This window comes from Ambystoma mexicanum, chromosome 4q (assembly GCF_040938575.1).
Source record: "Ambystoma mexicanum isolate Mex_15411 chromosome 4q, UKY_AmexF1_1, whole genome shotgun sequence".
In the NCBI taxonomy this organism is placed as follows: Eukaryota; Metazoa; Chordata; class Amphibia; order Caudata; family Ambystomatidae; genus Ambystoma; species Ambystoma mexicanum.
Genome location: NC_090928.1, coordinates 436,293,921 through 436,308,680, shown reverse-complemented (window position 1 = coordinate 436,308,680; position 14,760 = coordinate 436,293,921). Strand labels below are relative to the sequence as shown.

The 14,760-nt window shown below is 35.0% G+C and overlaps 3 non-coding genes across 3 annotated transcripts; all 3 read left to right on the top strand.

Moving 5' to 3' along the window:
• Positions 1–7,541: 7,541 nt before the first annotated feature.
• On the top strand, positions 7,542–7,613 carry TRNAC-GCA (transfer RNA cysteine (anticodon GCA)). The gene has a single exon. It is a non-coding gene; the product is annotated as a tRNA-Cys (tRNA).
• Positions 7,614–12,273: 4,660 nt separating this feature from the next.
• On the top strand, positions 12,274–12,345 carry TRNAC-GCA (transfer RNA cysteine (anticodon GCA)). Its single transcript has one exon. It is a non-coding gene; the product is annotated as a tRNA-Cys (tRNA).
• Positions 12,346–13,203: 858 nt separating this feature from the next.
• TRNAC-GCA (transfer RNA cysteine (anticodon GCA)) lies at positions 13,204–13,275 on the top strand. Its single transcript has one exon. It is a non-coding gene; the product is annotated as a tRNA-Cys (tRNA).
• The last annotated feature ends 1,485 nt before the right edge of the window (positions 13,276–14,760 follow it).

The following is a 14,760-nucleotide window of genomic DNA, read 5'->3' as shown; positions in this document are numbered from 1 at the left end:
TGTTCAACTGTTTTACCTGTAGAAATATTTTTTTAATTAAATAAATTGAAGAACACATTTACAATCTTAGCATTTTATGTAATGAGCAACATATTTCTACATTTGAAATACTCCTGATCATCTCCATGAAACTGTTTAGGATTTGTTCAAATGATACAAGCTGTGTTTTACATTCACCCACGTTCTACTGGTGATATTATCAGTTTGAAATAGCCCATTGGAAGCTCATATGAATGTTATAAAACTGTGGTGGAAACCAATAATATGCCCTTAATGAAATGTATTAATTTGTACAGCTGACCAGAAGTGCACTGATGTCATTAGTTCTACAAGTTCCATACAGTCACCCACTCTATCACCTTTTTAAAAAAGGGCAGTTTTCAGCATTCAAGGGTTTAACTCAGTGGTAGAGCATAGGAGTTCAGTTCAAGAAGTCCCTGTTTCATAACCATATACCCTCGTCAATAGATCCTGTTAAAAGGTTTTTCAACCCAATGCACTGTAAGAAACAATAGGATATATCATCATTTCATATAAAAAACAATGAAAAATTGGGTTTAACTATACTATTAGCAGAAAATCAACAAACTGCAGTAGAGAAGCAGTTACGTTTTGCAGAATTTGTGCATTTGACAAACGTTTTTTTTTCCATGTTCCAAGATCTACATGTGATACGAAATGTATGAATTCTTGCAATGGAAACCTCACTGTATTTTACCAAGGCAGATAAAGGACATTTCTGTACCCCTTATAATAATAAGGAGGGTTTGGTGGCTGAAAATGCATTGCTTTGATGGTGATTGCATGTTGCTTCCACTTTGTACATATTACTGAATAAATAAAGGTGAACATTTCAGAAATGGGGGTATAGCTCGGGGGTAGAGCATTTCACTGCAAATCAAAAGGTTCCTACTTCAAATCTGGGTGCCTCCTTGTCCAACTGTTTAACCTGTAGAAATATTTTTTTTAATTAAATAAATTGAAGTAAACATTTACAATCTTAGCATTTTATGTAATGAGCAACACATTTCTACATTTGAAATACTCCTGATCATCACCTGAAACATAGGGTAAACACCATTAAGCTGTTTAGGATGTCTTCATATGATACAAGCTGTGTTTTACATTCACCCAAGTTCTACTGGTGATATGATCAGTTTGAAAGAGTCCATTGGAAGCTCATATGAATGTTATAAAACTGTGCTGGAAACCAATAATATGCCCTTAATGAAATGTATTAATTTGTACAGCTGACCAGAAGTGCACTGATGTCATTACTTCTACAAGTTCCATACAGTCACCCACTCTATCACCTTTTTAAAAAAAGGGCAGTTTTCAGCATTCAAGGGTTTATGTCAGTGGTAGAGCGTAGGAGTGCAGTTCAAGATGTCCCTGTTTCATAACCATTTACCCTGTTCAATAGATCCTGTTAAAATGTTTTTCAACCCAATGCACTGTAAGAAACAATAGGATATATCATCATCTCATATAAAAAAACAAAGAACAATTGGGTTTAACTATGCTCTTAGCACAAAATCAACAAACTGCAGTAGAGAAGCAGCTACGTTTTGCAGAATTTGTGCATTTGACAAAAGTTTTTTTCCCATGTTCCAATATCTACATGTGATACGAAATTTATGAATCCTTGCAATGGAAACCTCAGTGTATTTTACCAAGGCAGATAAAGGACATCTTGTGTACCCCTTATAGTTATAAGAGGGGTTTGGTGGCTGAAAATGCATTGCTTTGATGGTGATTGCATGTTGCTTGCACTTTGTATATATTACTGAATTAATATAGGTGAACATTTCAGAATCGGGGGTATAGCTCAGTGGTAGAGCATTTGACTGCAGATCAAGAGATCCATAGTTCAAATCTGGGTGCCCCCTTTTCCAACTGTTTTACCTGTAGAAATACTTTTTTAATTAAATAAATTGAAGAAAACATTTACAATTTTAGCATTTTATGTAATGAGCAACACATTTCTACATTTAAAATGCTCCTGATCATCACCTGAAACATAGGGTAAATACCATTAAGCTGTTTAGGATTTCTTCGTTTGATACAAGCTGTGTTTTACATTCACCCAAGTTCTACTGGTGATATTATCAGTTTGAAATAGTCCATTGGAAGCTCATATGAATGTTATAAAACTGTGGTGGAAACCAATAATATGCCCTTAATGAAATGCATTAATTTGTACAGCCGACCAGAAGTGCACTGATGTCATTAGTTCTACAAGTTCCATAGAGTCACCCACTCTATCACCTTTTTAAAAAAGGGCAGTTTTCAGCATTCAAGGGTTTAACTCAGTGGTAGAGCGTAGGAATGCAGTTCAAGAAGTCCCTGTTTCATAACCATATACCCTCTTCAATAGAGCCTGTGTAAATATTTTTCAACCCAATGCACTGTAAGAAACAATAAGATATATCATCATTTTATATACAAAACAATGAACAATTGGGTTTAACTATGCTCTTAGCACAAAATCAACAAACTGCACTAGAGAAGCAGTTACATTTTGCAGAATTTGTGCATTTGACAAAATATTTTTTTCCATGTTCCAAGATCTACATGTGATACGAAATGTATGAATTCTTGCAATGGAAACCTCACTGTATTTTACCAAGGCAGATAAAGGACATCTTTTGTACCCCTTATACTTATAAGGAGGGTTTGGTGGCTGAAAATGCATTGCTTTGATGGTGATTGCATGTTGCTTCCACTTTGTACATATTACTGAATAAATAAAGGTAAACATTTCAGAAATGGGGATATAGCTCAGGGGTAGAGCATTTCACTGCAGATCAAAAGGTCCCTAGTTCAAATCTGGGTGCCCCCTTGTCCAACTTTTTTACCTGTAGAAATATGTTTTTAATTAAATAAATTGAAGTAAACATTTACAATCTTAGCATTTTATGTAATGAGCAACACATTTCTACATTTGAAATACTCCTGATCATCTCCTGAAACATAGGGTAAACACCATGAAACTGTTTAGGATTTCTTCGTATGATACAAGCTGTGTTTTACATTCACCCAAGTTCTACTGGTGATATTATCAGTTTGAAATAGTCCATTGGAAGCTCATATGAATGTTATAAAACTGTGGTGGAAACCAATAATATGCCCTTAATGAAATGTATTAATTTGTACAGCTGACCAGAAGTGCACTGATGTCATTAGTTCTACAAGTTCCATACAGTCACCCACTCTATCACCTTTTTAAAAAAGGGCAGTTTTCAGCATTCAAGGGTTTAACTCAGTGGTAGAGCGTAGGAATCCAGTTCAAGAAGTCCCCGTTTCATAACCATATACCCTCTTCAATAGATCCTGTTAAAATGTTTTTCAACCCAATGCACTGTAAGAAACAATAAGATATATCATCATTTCATATACAAAACAATGAACAATTGGGTTTAACTATGCTCTTAGCACAAAATCATCAAACTGCAGTAGAGAAGCAGTTACATTTTGCAGAATTTGTGCATTTGACAAAAGTTTTTTTTTCCATGTTCCAAGATCTACATGTGATACGAAATGTATGAATTCTTGCAATGGAAACCTCACTCTATTTTACCAAGGCAGATAAAGGACATCCTTCGCACCCCATATACTTATAAGGAGGGTTTGGTGGCTGAACATACTTTGCTTTGATGTGGATTGCATGTGGCTTCCACTTTGTGCATATTACTGAATAAATAAAGGTGAACATTTCAGAAATGGGGGTATAGCTCAGGGGTAGAGCATTTCACTGCAGATCAAAAGGTCCCTAGTTCAAATCTGGGTGCCCCCTTGTCCATCTGTCTTACCTGTAGAAATATGTTTTTAATTAAATAAATTGAAGTAAACATTTACAATCTTAGCATTTTATGTAATGAGCAACACATTTCTACATTTGAAATACTCCTGATCATCTCCTGAAACATACGGTAAACACCATGAAACTGTTTAGGATTTCTTCATATAATAAAAGCTGTGTTTTACATTCACCCAAGTTCTACTGGTGATATTATCAGTTTGAAATAGTCCATTGGAAGCTCATATGAATGTTATAAAACTGTGGTGGAAACCAATAATATGCCCTTAATGAAATGTATTAATTTGTACAGCTGACCAGAAGTGCACTGATGTCATTAGTTCTACAAGTTCCATACAGTCACCCACTCTATCACCTTTTTAAGAAAGGGCAGTTTTCAGCATTCAAGGGTTTAACTCAGTGGTAGAGCGTAGGAACGCAGTTGAAGAAGTCCCTGTTTCATAACCTTATACCCTCTTTAATAGATCCTGTTAAATGTTTTTCAACCCAATGCACTGTAAGAAACAATAAGATATATCATCATTTCATATACAAAACAATGAACAATTGGGTTTCACTATGCTCTTAGCACAAAATCATCAAACTGCAGTAGAGAAGCAGTTACATTTTGCAGAATTTGTGCATTTGACAAAAGTTTTTTTTCCATGTTCCAAGATCTACATGTGATACGAAATGTATGAATTCTTGCAATGGAAACCTCACTCTATTTTACCAAGGCAGATAAAGGACATCTTTTGTACCCCTTATACTTATAAGGAGGGTTTGGTGGCTGAAAATGCATTGATTTGATGGTGATTGCATGTTGCTTCCACTTTGTACATATTACTGAATAAATAAAGGTGAACATTTTCGAAATGGGGGTATAGCTCAGGGGTATAGCATTTCACTGCAGATCAAAAGGTCCCCATTTCAAATCTGGGTGCCCCCTTGTCCAACTGTTTTACCTGTAGAATTTTTTTTTTAATTAAATAAATTGAAGTAAACATTTACAATCTTAGCATTTTATGTAATGAGCAACACATTTCTACATTTGAAATACTCCTGATCATCACCTGAAACATAGGGTAAACACCATTAAGCTGTTTAGGATTTCTTCATCTGATACAAGCTGATTTTTACATTCACCCAAGTTCTACAGGTGATATGATCAGTTTGAAATAGTCCATTGGAAGCTCATATGAATGTTATAAAACTGTGGTGGAAACTAATAATATGCCCTTAATGAAATTTATTAATTTGTACAGCTGACCAGAAGTGCACTGATGTCATTAGTTCTACAAGTTTCATACAGTCACCCACTCTATCACCTTTTTTTAAAAAAAGGGCAGTTTTCAGCATTCAAGGGTTTAACTCAGTGGTAGGGCGTAGGAATGCAGATCAAGAAGTCCCTGTTTCATAACCATCTACCCTCTTCAATAGATCCTGTTAAAATGTTTTTCACCCAAATGCACTGTAAGAAACAATAAGATATATCATCATTTCATATACAAAACAATGAACAATTGGGTTTAACTATGCTCTTAGCACAAAATCAACAAACTGCAGTAGAGAAGCAGTTACATTTTGCAGAATTTGTGCATTTGACAAAAGATTTTCTTTCCATGTTCCAAGATCTACATGTGATACGAAATGTATGAATTCTTGCAATGGAAACCTCACTGTATTTTACCAAGGCAGATAAAGGACATCTTTTGTACCCCTTATACTTATAAGGAGGGTTTGGTGGCTGAAAATGCATTGCTTTGATGGTGATTGCATGTTGCTTCCACTGTGTACATATTACTGAATAAATAAAGGTGCACATTTCTGAAATGGGGGTATAGCTCAGGGGTAGAGCATTTGCAGGCAGATCAAGAGGTCCCTAGTTCAAATCTTGGTGCCCCCTTGTTCAACGGTTTTACCTGTAGAAATATGTTTTTAATTAAATAAATTAAATAAAACATTTACAATCTTAGCATTTTATGTAATGAGCAACACATTTCTACATTTGAAATACTCCTGATCATCTCCTGAAACATAGGGTAAACACCATGAAACTGTTTAGGATGTCTTCGTATGATACAAGCTGTGTTTTACATTCACCCAAGTTCTACTGGTGATATTATCAGTTTGAAATAGTCCATTGGAAGTTCATATGAATGTTATAAAACTGTGGTGGAAATCAATAATATGCCCTTAATGAAATGTATTAATTTGTACAGCTGACCAGAAGTGCACTGATGTCATTAGTTCTACAAGTTCCATACAGTCACCCACTCTATCACCTTTTTAAAAAAGGGCAGTTTTCAGCATTCAAGGGTTTAACTCAGTGGTAGAGCGTAGGAATGCAGTTCAAGAAGTCCCTGTTTCATAACCATATACCCTCTTCAATAGATCCTGTTAAAATGTTTTTCAACCCAATGCATGGTAAGAAACAATAAGATATATCATCATTACATATACAAAAGAATGAACAATTGGGTTTAACTATGCTCTTAGCACAAAATCAACAAACTGCAGTAGAGAAGTAGTTACATTTTGCAGAATTTGTGCATTTGACAAAAGATTTTTTTTCCATGTTCCAAGATCTACATGTGATACGAAATGTATGAATTCTTGCAATGGAAACCTCCCTGTATTTTACCAAGGCAGATAAAGGACATCCTTCGCACCCCATATACTTATAGGGAGGGTTTGGTGGCTGAAAATGCATTGATTTGATGGTGATTGCATGTTGCTTACACTTTGTACATATTACTGAATAAATAAAGGTGAACATTTCAGAAATGGGGGTATAGCTCAGGGGTAGAGCATTTCACTGCAGATCAAAAGGTCACTAGTTCAAATCTGGGTGCCCCCTTGTCCAACAGTTTTACCTGTAGAAATATGTTTTTAATTAAATAAATTGAAGTAAACATTTACAATCTTAGCATTTTATGTAATGAGCAACACATTTCTACATTTGAAATACTCCTGATCATCACCTGAAACATAGGGTAAACACCATTAAGCTGTTCAGGATTTCTTCATATGATACAAGCTGTGTTTTACGTTCACCCAAGTTCTACTGGTGATATGATCAGTTTGAAATAGTCCATTGGAAGCTCTTATGAATGTTATAAAACTGTGGTGGAAACCAATAATATGCCCTTAATGAAATGTATTAATTTGTACAGCTGACCAGAAGTGCACTGATGTCATTAGTTCTACAAGTTCCATACAGTCACCCATTCTAACACCTTTTTCAAAAAGGGCAGTTTTCAGCATTCAAGGGTTTAACTCAGTGGTAGAGCATAGGAGTGCAGTTCAAGAAGTCCCTGTTTCATAACCATATACCCTCATCAATAGATCCTGTTAAAATGTTTTTCAACCCAATGCACTGTAAGAAACAATAGGATATATCATCATTTCATATAAAAAACAATGAAAAATTGGGTTTAACTATACTCTTAGCACAAAATCACCAAAATGCAGTAGAGAAGCAGTTACATTTTGCAGAATTAGTGCATTTGACAAAAGATTTTTTTTCCATGTTCCAAGATCTACATGTGATGCGAAATGTATAAATTCTTGCAATGGAAACCTCACTGTATTTTACCAAGGCAGATAAAGGACATCCTTCGCACCCCATATACTTATAAGGAGGGTTTGGTGGCTGAAAACGCTTTGCTTTGATGGTGATTGCATGTTGCTTGCACTTTGTACATATTACTGAATTAATAAAGGTGAACTTTTCAGAACTGGGGGTATAGCTCAGTGGTAGAGCATTTGACTGCAGATCAAGAGGTCCCTAGTTCAAATCTGGGTGCCCCTTGTTCAACTGTTTTACCTGTAGAATTTTTTTTTTATTAAATAAATTGAAGAAAACATTTACAATGTTAGCATTTTATGTAATGAGCAACACATTTCTACATTTGAAATACTCCTGATCATCTCCTGAAACATAGGGTAAACACCATGAAACTGTTTAGGATTTCTTCATATGATACAAGCTGTGTTTTACATTCACCCAAGTTCTACTGGTGATATTATCAGTTTGAAATAGTCCATTGGAAGCACATATGAATGTTATAAAACTGTGATGGAAACGAATAATATGCCCTTAATGAAATGTATTAATTTGTACAGCTGACCAAAAGTGCACTGATGCCATTAGTTCTACAAGTTCCATACAGTTACCCACTCTATCACCTTTTTAAAAAAGGGCAGTTTTCAGCATTCAAGGGTTTAACTCAGTGGTAGAGCATAGGAGTGCAGTTCAAGAAGTCCCTGTTTCATAACCATATACCCTCGTCAATAGATCCTGTTAAAATGTTGTTCAACCCAATGCACTGTAAGAAACAATAGGATATATCATCATTTCATATAAAAAAAATGAACAATTGGGTTTAACTATACTCTTAGCACAAAATCAACAAACTGCAGTAGAGAAGCAGTTACGTTTTGCAGAATTTGTGCATTTGACAAACGTTTTTTTTCCATGTTCCAAGATCTACATGTGATACAAAATGTATGAATTCTTGCAATGGAAACCTCACTGTATTTTACCAAGGCAGATAAAGGACATTTTTGTACCCCTTATACTTATAAGGAGGGTTTGGTGGCTGAAAATGCATTGCTTTGATGGTGATTGCATGTTGCTTGCACTTTGTACATATTACTGAATTAATAAAGGTGAACTTTTTAGAACTGGGGGTAAAGCTCAGTGGTAGAGCATTTGACTGCAGATCAAGAGGTTCCTAGTTCAAATCTGGGTGCCCCTTGTTCACCTGTTTTACCTGTAGAATTTTTTTTTTATTAAATAAATTGAATAAAACATTTACAATGTTAGGATTTTATGTAATGAGCAACATATTTGTACATTTGAAATACTCCTGATAATCTCCTGAAACATAGGGTAAACACCATGAAACTGTTTAGGATTTCTTCATATGATACAAGCTGTATTTTACATTCACCCAAGTTCTACTGGTGATATTATCAGTTTGAAATAGTCCATTGGAAGCTCATATGAATGTTATAAAACTGTGATGGAAACGAATAATATGCCCTTAATGAAATGTATTAATTTGTACAGCTGACTAGAAGTGCACTGATGCCATTAGTTCTACAAGTTCCATACAGTTACCCACTCTATCACCTTTTTAAAAAAGGGCAGTTTTCAGCATTCAAGGGTTTAACTTAGTGGTAGAGCATAGGAGTGCAGTTCAAGAAGTCCCTGTTTCATAACCATATACCCTCGTCAATAGATCCTGTTAAAATGTTGTTCAACCCAATGCACTGTAAGAAACAATAGGATATATCATCATTTCATATAAAAAAAATGAACAATTGGGTTTAACTATACTCTTAGCACAAAATCAACAAACTGCAGTAGAGAAGCAGTTACGTTTTGCAGAATTTGTGCATTTGACAAACGTTTTTTTCCATGTTCCAAGATCTACATGTGATACAAAATGTATGAATTCTTGCAATGGAAACCCCCTGTATTTTACCAAGGCCGATAAAGGACATTTTCGTACCCCTTATACTTATAAGGAGGGTTTGGTGGCTGAAAATGCATTGCTTTGATGATGATTGCATGTTGCTTGCACTTTGTACATATTACTGAATTAATAAAGGTGAACCTTTTAGAACTGGGGGTAAAGCTCAGTGGTAGAGCATTTGACTGCAGATCAAGAGGTTCCTAGTTCAAATCTGGGTGCCCCTTGTTCAACTGTTTTACCTGTAGAATTTTTTTTTTATTAAATAAATTGAATAAAACATTTACAATGTTAGGATTTTATGTAATGAGCAACACATTTCTACATTTGAAATACTCCTGATAATCTCCTGAAACATAGGGTAAACACCATGAAACTGTTTAGGATTTCTTCATATGATACAAGCTGTATTTTACATTCACCCAAGTTCTACTCGTGATATTATCAGTTTGAAATAGTCAATTGGAAGCTCATATGAATGTTATAAAACTGTGGTGGAAACCAATAATATGTCCTTAATGAAATGTATTAATTTGTACAGCTGACCAGAAGTGCACTGATGTCATTAGTTCTACAAGTTCCATACAGTCACCCACTCTAACACCTTTTTCAAAAAGGGCAGTTTTCAGCATTCAAGGGTTTAACTCAGTGGTAGAGCATAGGAGTGCAGTTCAAGAAGTCCTTGTTTCATAACCATATACCCTCGTCAATAGATCCTGTTAAAATGTTTTTCAACCCAATGCACTGTAAGAAACAATAGGATATATCATCATTTCATATAAAAAACAATGAACAATTGGGTTTAACTATACTCTTTGCACAAAATCAACAAACTGCAGTAGAGAAGCAGCTACATTTTGCAGAATTTGTGCATTTGACAAAAGATTTTTTTTCCATGTTCCAAGATCTACATGTGATACGAAATGTATGAATTCTTGCAATGGAAACCTCACTGTATTTTACCAAGGCAGATAAAGGACATCCTTCGCACCCCATAAACTTATAAGGAGGTTTTGGTGGCTGAAAATGCTTTGCATTGATGGTGATTGCATGTTGCTTGCACTTTGTACATATTACTGAATTAATAAAGGTGAACTTTTTAGAACTGGGGGTATAGCTCAGTGGTAGAGCATTTGACTGCAGATCAAGAAGTTCCTAGTTCAACTCTTGGTGCCCACTTGTTCAACTGTTTTACCTGTACAAATATTTTTTTTATTAAATAAATTGAAGAAAACATTTACAATCTTAGCATTTTATATAATGAGCAACACATTTCTACATTTGAAATACTCCTGATCATCTCCTGAAACATAGGGTAAACACCATGAAACTGTTTAGGATTTCTTCATATGATACAAGCTGTGTTTTACATTCACCCAAGTTCTACTGGTGATATTATCAGTTTAAATAGTCCATTGGAAGCTCATATGAATGTTATAAAACTGTGGTGGAAACCAACAATATGCCCTTAATGAAATGTATTCATTTGTACAGCTGACCAGAAGTGCACTGATGTCATTAGTTCTACAAGTTCCATACAGTCACCCACTCTATCACCTTTTTAAAAAAGGGCAGTTTTCAGCATTCAAGGGTTTAACTCAGTGGTAGAGCATAGGAGTGCAGTTCAAGAAGTCCCTGTTTCATAACCATATACCCTCGTCAATAGATCCTGTTAAAAGGTTTTTCAGCCCAATGCACTGTAAGAAACAATAGGATATATCATCATTTCATATAAAAAACAATGAAAAATTGGGTTTAACTATACTCTTAGCACAAAATCAACAAACTGCAGTAGAGAAGCAGTTACATTTTGCAGAATTAGTGCATTTGACAAAAGATTTTTTTCCATGTTCCAAGATCTACATGTGATGCGAAATGTATAAATTCTTGCAATGGAAACCTCACTGTATTTTACCAAGGCAGATAAAGGACATCCTTCGCACCCCATCTACTTATAAGGAGGGTTTGGTGGCTGAAAACGCTTTGCTTTGATGGTGATTGCATGTTGCTTGCACTTTGTACATATTACTGAATTAATAAAGGTGAACTTTTCAGAACTAGGGGTATAGCTCAGTGGTAGAGCATTAGACTGCAGATCAAGAGGTCCCTAGTTCAACTGTTTTACCTGCAGAAATATTTTTTTTATTAAATAAATTGAAGAAAACATTTGCAATCTTAGCATTTTATGTAATGAGAAACACATTTCTACATTTGAAATACTCCTGATCATCTCCTGAAACATAGGGTAAACACCTTGAAACTGTTTAGGATTTCTTCATATGATACAAGCTGTGTTTTACATTCACCCAAGTTCTACTGGTGATATTATCATATTCAAATAGTCCATTGGAAGCTCACATGAATGTTATAAAACTGTGGTGGAAACCAATAATATGCCCTTAACGAAATGTATTAATTTGTACAGCTGACCAGAAGTGCACTGATGTCATTAGTTCTACAAGTTCCATACAGTCACCCACTCTATCACCTTTTTAAAAAAGGGCAGTTTTCAACATTCAAGGGTTTATGTCAGTGGTAGAGCGTAGGAGTGTAGTTCAAGAAGTCCCTGTTTCATAACCATATATCCTCTTCAATAGATCCTGTTAAAATGTTTTTCAACCCAATGCACTGTAAGAAACAATAGGATATTTCATCATTTCATATACAAAACAATGAACAATTGGGTTTAACTATGCTCTTAACACAAAATCAACAAACTGAAGTAGAGAAGCAGTTACATTTTGCAGAATTAGTGCATTTGACAAAAGATTTTTTTTCCATGTTCCAAGATCTACATGTGATGCGAAATGTATAAATTCTTGCAATGGAAACCTCACTGTATTTTACCAAGGCAGATAAAGGACATCCTTCGCACCCCATATACTTATAAGGAGGGTTTGGTGGCTGAAAACGCTTTGCTTTGATGGTGATTGCATGTTGCTTGCACTTTGTACATATTACTGAATTAATAATGGTGAACATTTCAGAACTGGGGGTATAGCTCAGTGGTAGAGCTTTTGACTGCAGATCAAGAGGTCCCTAGTTCAAATCTGGGTGCCCCCTTGTTCAACTGTTTTACCTGTAGAAATATTTTTTTAATGAAATAAATTGAAGAACACATTTACAATCTTAGCATTTTATGTAATGAGCAACACATTTCTACATTTGAAATACTCCTGATCATCTCCATGAAACTGTTTAGGATTTGTTCATATGATACAAGCTGTGTTTTACATTCACCCAAGTTCTACTGGTGATATTATCATATTCAAATAGTCCATTGGAAGCTCACATGAATGTTATAAAACTGTGGTGGAAACCAATAATATGCCCTTAACGAAATGTATTAATTTGTACAGCTGACCAGAAGTGCACTGATGTCATTAGTTCTACAAGTTCCATACAGTTACCCACTCTATCACCTTTTTAAAAAAGGGCAGTTTTCAGCATTCAAGGGTTTAACTCAGTGTTAGACCATAGGAATGCAGTTCAAGAAGTCCCTGTTTCATAACCATATACCCTCTTCAATAGATCCTGTTAAAATGTTTTTCAACCCAATGCACTATAAGAAACAATAGGATATATCATCATTTCATATAAAAACAATGAACAATTGGGTTTAACTATTCTCTTAGCACAAAATGAACAAACTGCAGTAGAGAAGCAGTTACGTTTTGCAGAATTTGTGCATTTGACAAACGTTTTTTTCCATGTTCCAAGATCTACATGTGATACGAAATGTATGAATTCTTGCAATGGAAACCTCACTGTATTTTACCAAGGCAGATAAAGGACATTTTTGTACCCCTTATACTTATAAGGAGGGTTTGGTGGCTGAAAATGCATTGCTTTGATGGTGATTGCATGTTGCTTGCACTTTGTACATATTACTGAATTAATAATGGTGAACATTTCAGAACTGGGGGTATAGCTCAGTGGTAGAGCTTTTGACTGCAGATCAAGAGGTCCCTAGTTCAAATCTGGGTGCCCCCTTGTTCAACTGTTTTACCTGTAGAAATATTTTTTTAATTAAATAAATTGAAGAACACATTTACAATCTTAGCATTTTATGTAATGAGCAACACATTTCTACATTTTAAATACTCCTGATCATCTCCATGAAACTGTTTAGGATTTGTTCATATGATACAAGCTGTGTTTTACATTCACCCACGTTCTACTGGTGATATTATCAGTTTGAAATAGCCCATTGGAAGCTCATATGAATGTTATAAAACTGTGGTGGAAACCAATAATATGCCCTTAATGAAATGTATTAATTTGTACAGCTGACCAGAAGTGCACTGATGTCATTAGTTCTACAAGTTCCATACAGTCACCCACTCTATCACCTTTTTAAAAAAGGGCAGTTTTCAGCATTCAAGAGTTTAACTCAGTGGTAGAGCATAGGAGTGCAGTTCAAGAAGTCCCTGTTTCATAACCATATACCCTCGTCAATAGATCCTGTTAAAAGGTTTTTCAACCCAATGCACTGTAAGAAACAATAGGATATATCATCATTTCATATAAAAAACAATGAAAAATTGGGTTTAACTATACTATTAGCAGAAAATCAACAAACTGCAGTAGAGAAGCAGTTACGTTTTGCAGAATTTGTGCATTTGACAAACGTTTTTTTTTTCCATGTTCCAAGATCTACATGTGATACGAAATGTATGAATTCTTGCAATGGAAACCTCACTGTATTTTACCAAGGCAGATAAAGGACATTTCTGTACCCCTTATAATAATAAGGAGGGTTTGGTGGCTGAAAATGCATTGCTTTGATGGTGATTGCATGTTGCTTCCACTTTGTACATATTACTGAATAAATAAAGGTGACCATTTCAGAAATGGGGGTATAGCTCGGGGGTAGAGCATTTCACTGCAAATCAAAAGGTTCCTACTTCAAATCTGGGTGCCTCCTTGTCCAACTGTTTAACCTGTAGAAATATTTTTTTTAATTAAATAAATTGAAGTAAACATTTACAATCTTAGCATTTTATGTAATGAGCAACACATTTCTACATTTGAAATACTCCTGATTATCACCTGAAACATAGGGTAAACACCATTAAGCTGTTTAGGATGTCTTCATATGATACAAGCTGTGTTTTACATTCACCCAAGTTCTACTGGTGATATGATCAGTTTGAAAGAGTCCATTGGAAGCTCATATGAATGTTATAAAACTGTGCTGGAAACCAATAATATGCCCTTAATGAAATGTATTAATTTGTACAGCTGACCAGAAGTGCACTGATGTCATTACTTCTACAAGTTCCATACAGTCACCCACTCTATCACCTTTTTAAAAAAAGGGCAGTTTTCAGCATTCAAGGGTTTATGTCAGTGGCAGAGCGTAGGAGTGCAGTTCAAGAGGTTCCTGTTTCATAACCATATACCCTGTTCAATAGATCCTGTTAAAATGTTTTTCAACCCAATGCACTGTAAGAAACAATAAGATATATCATCATC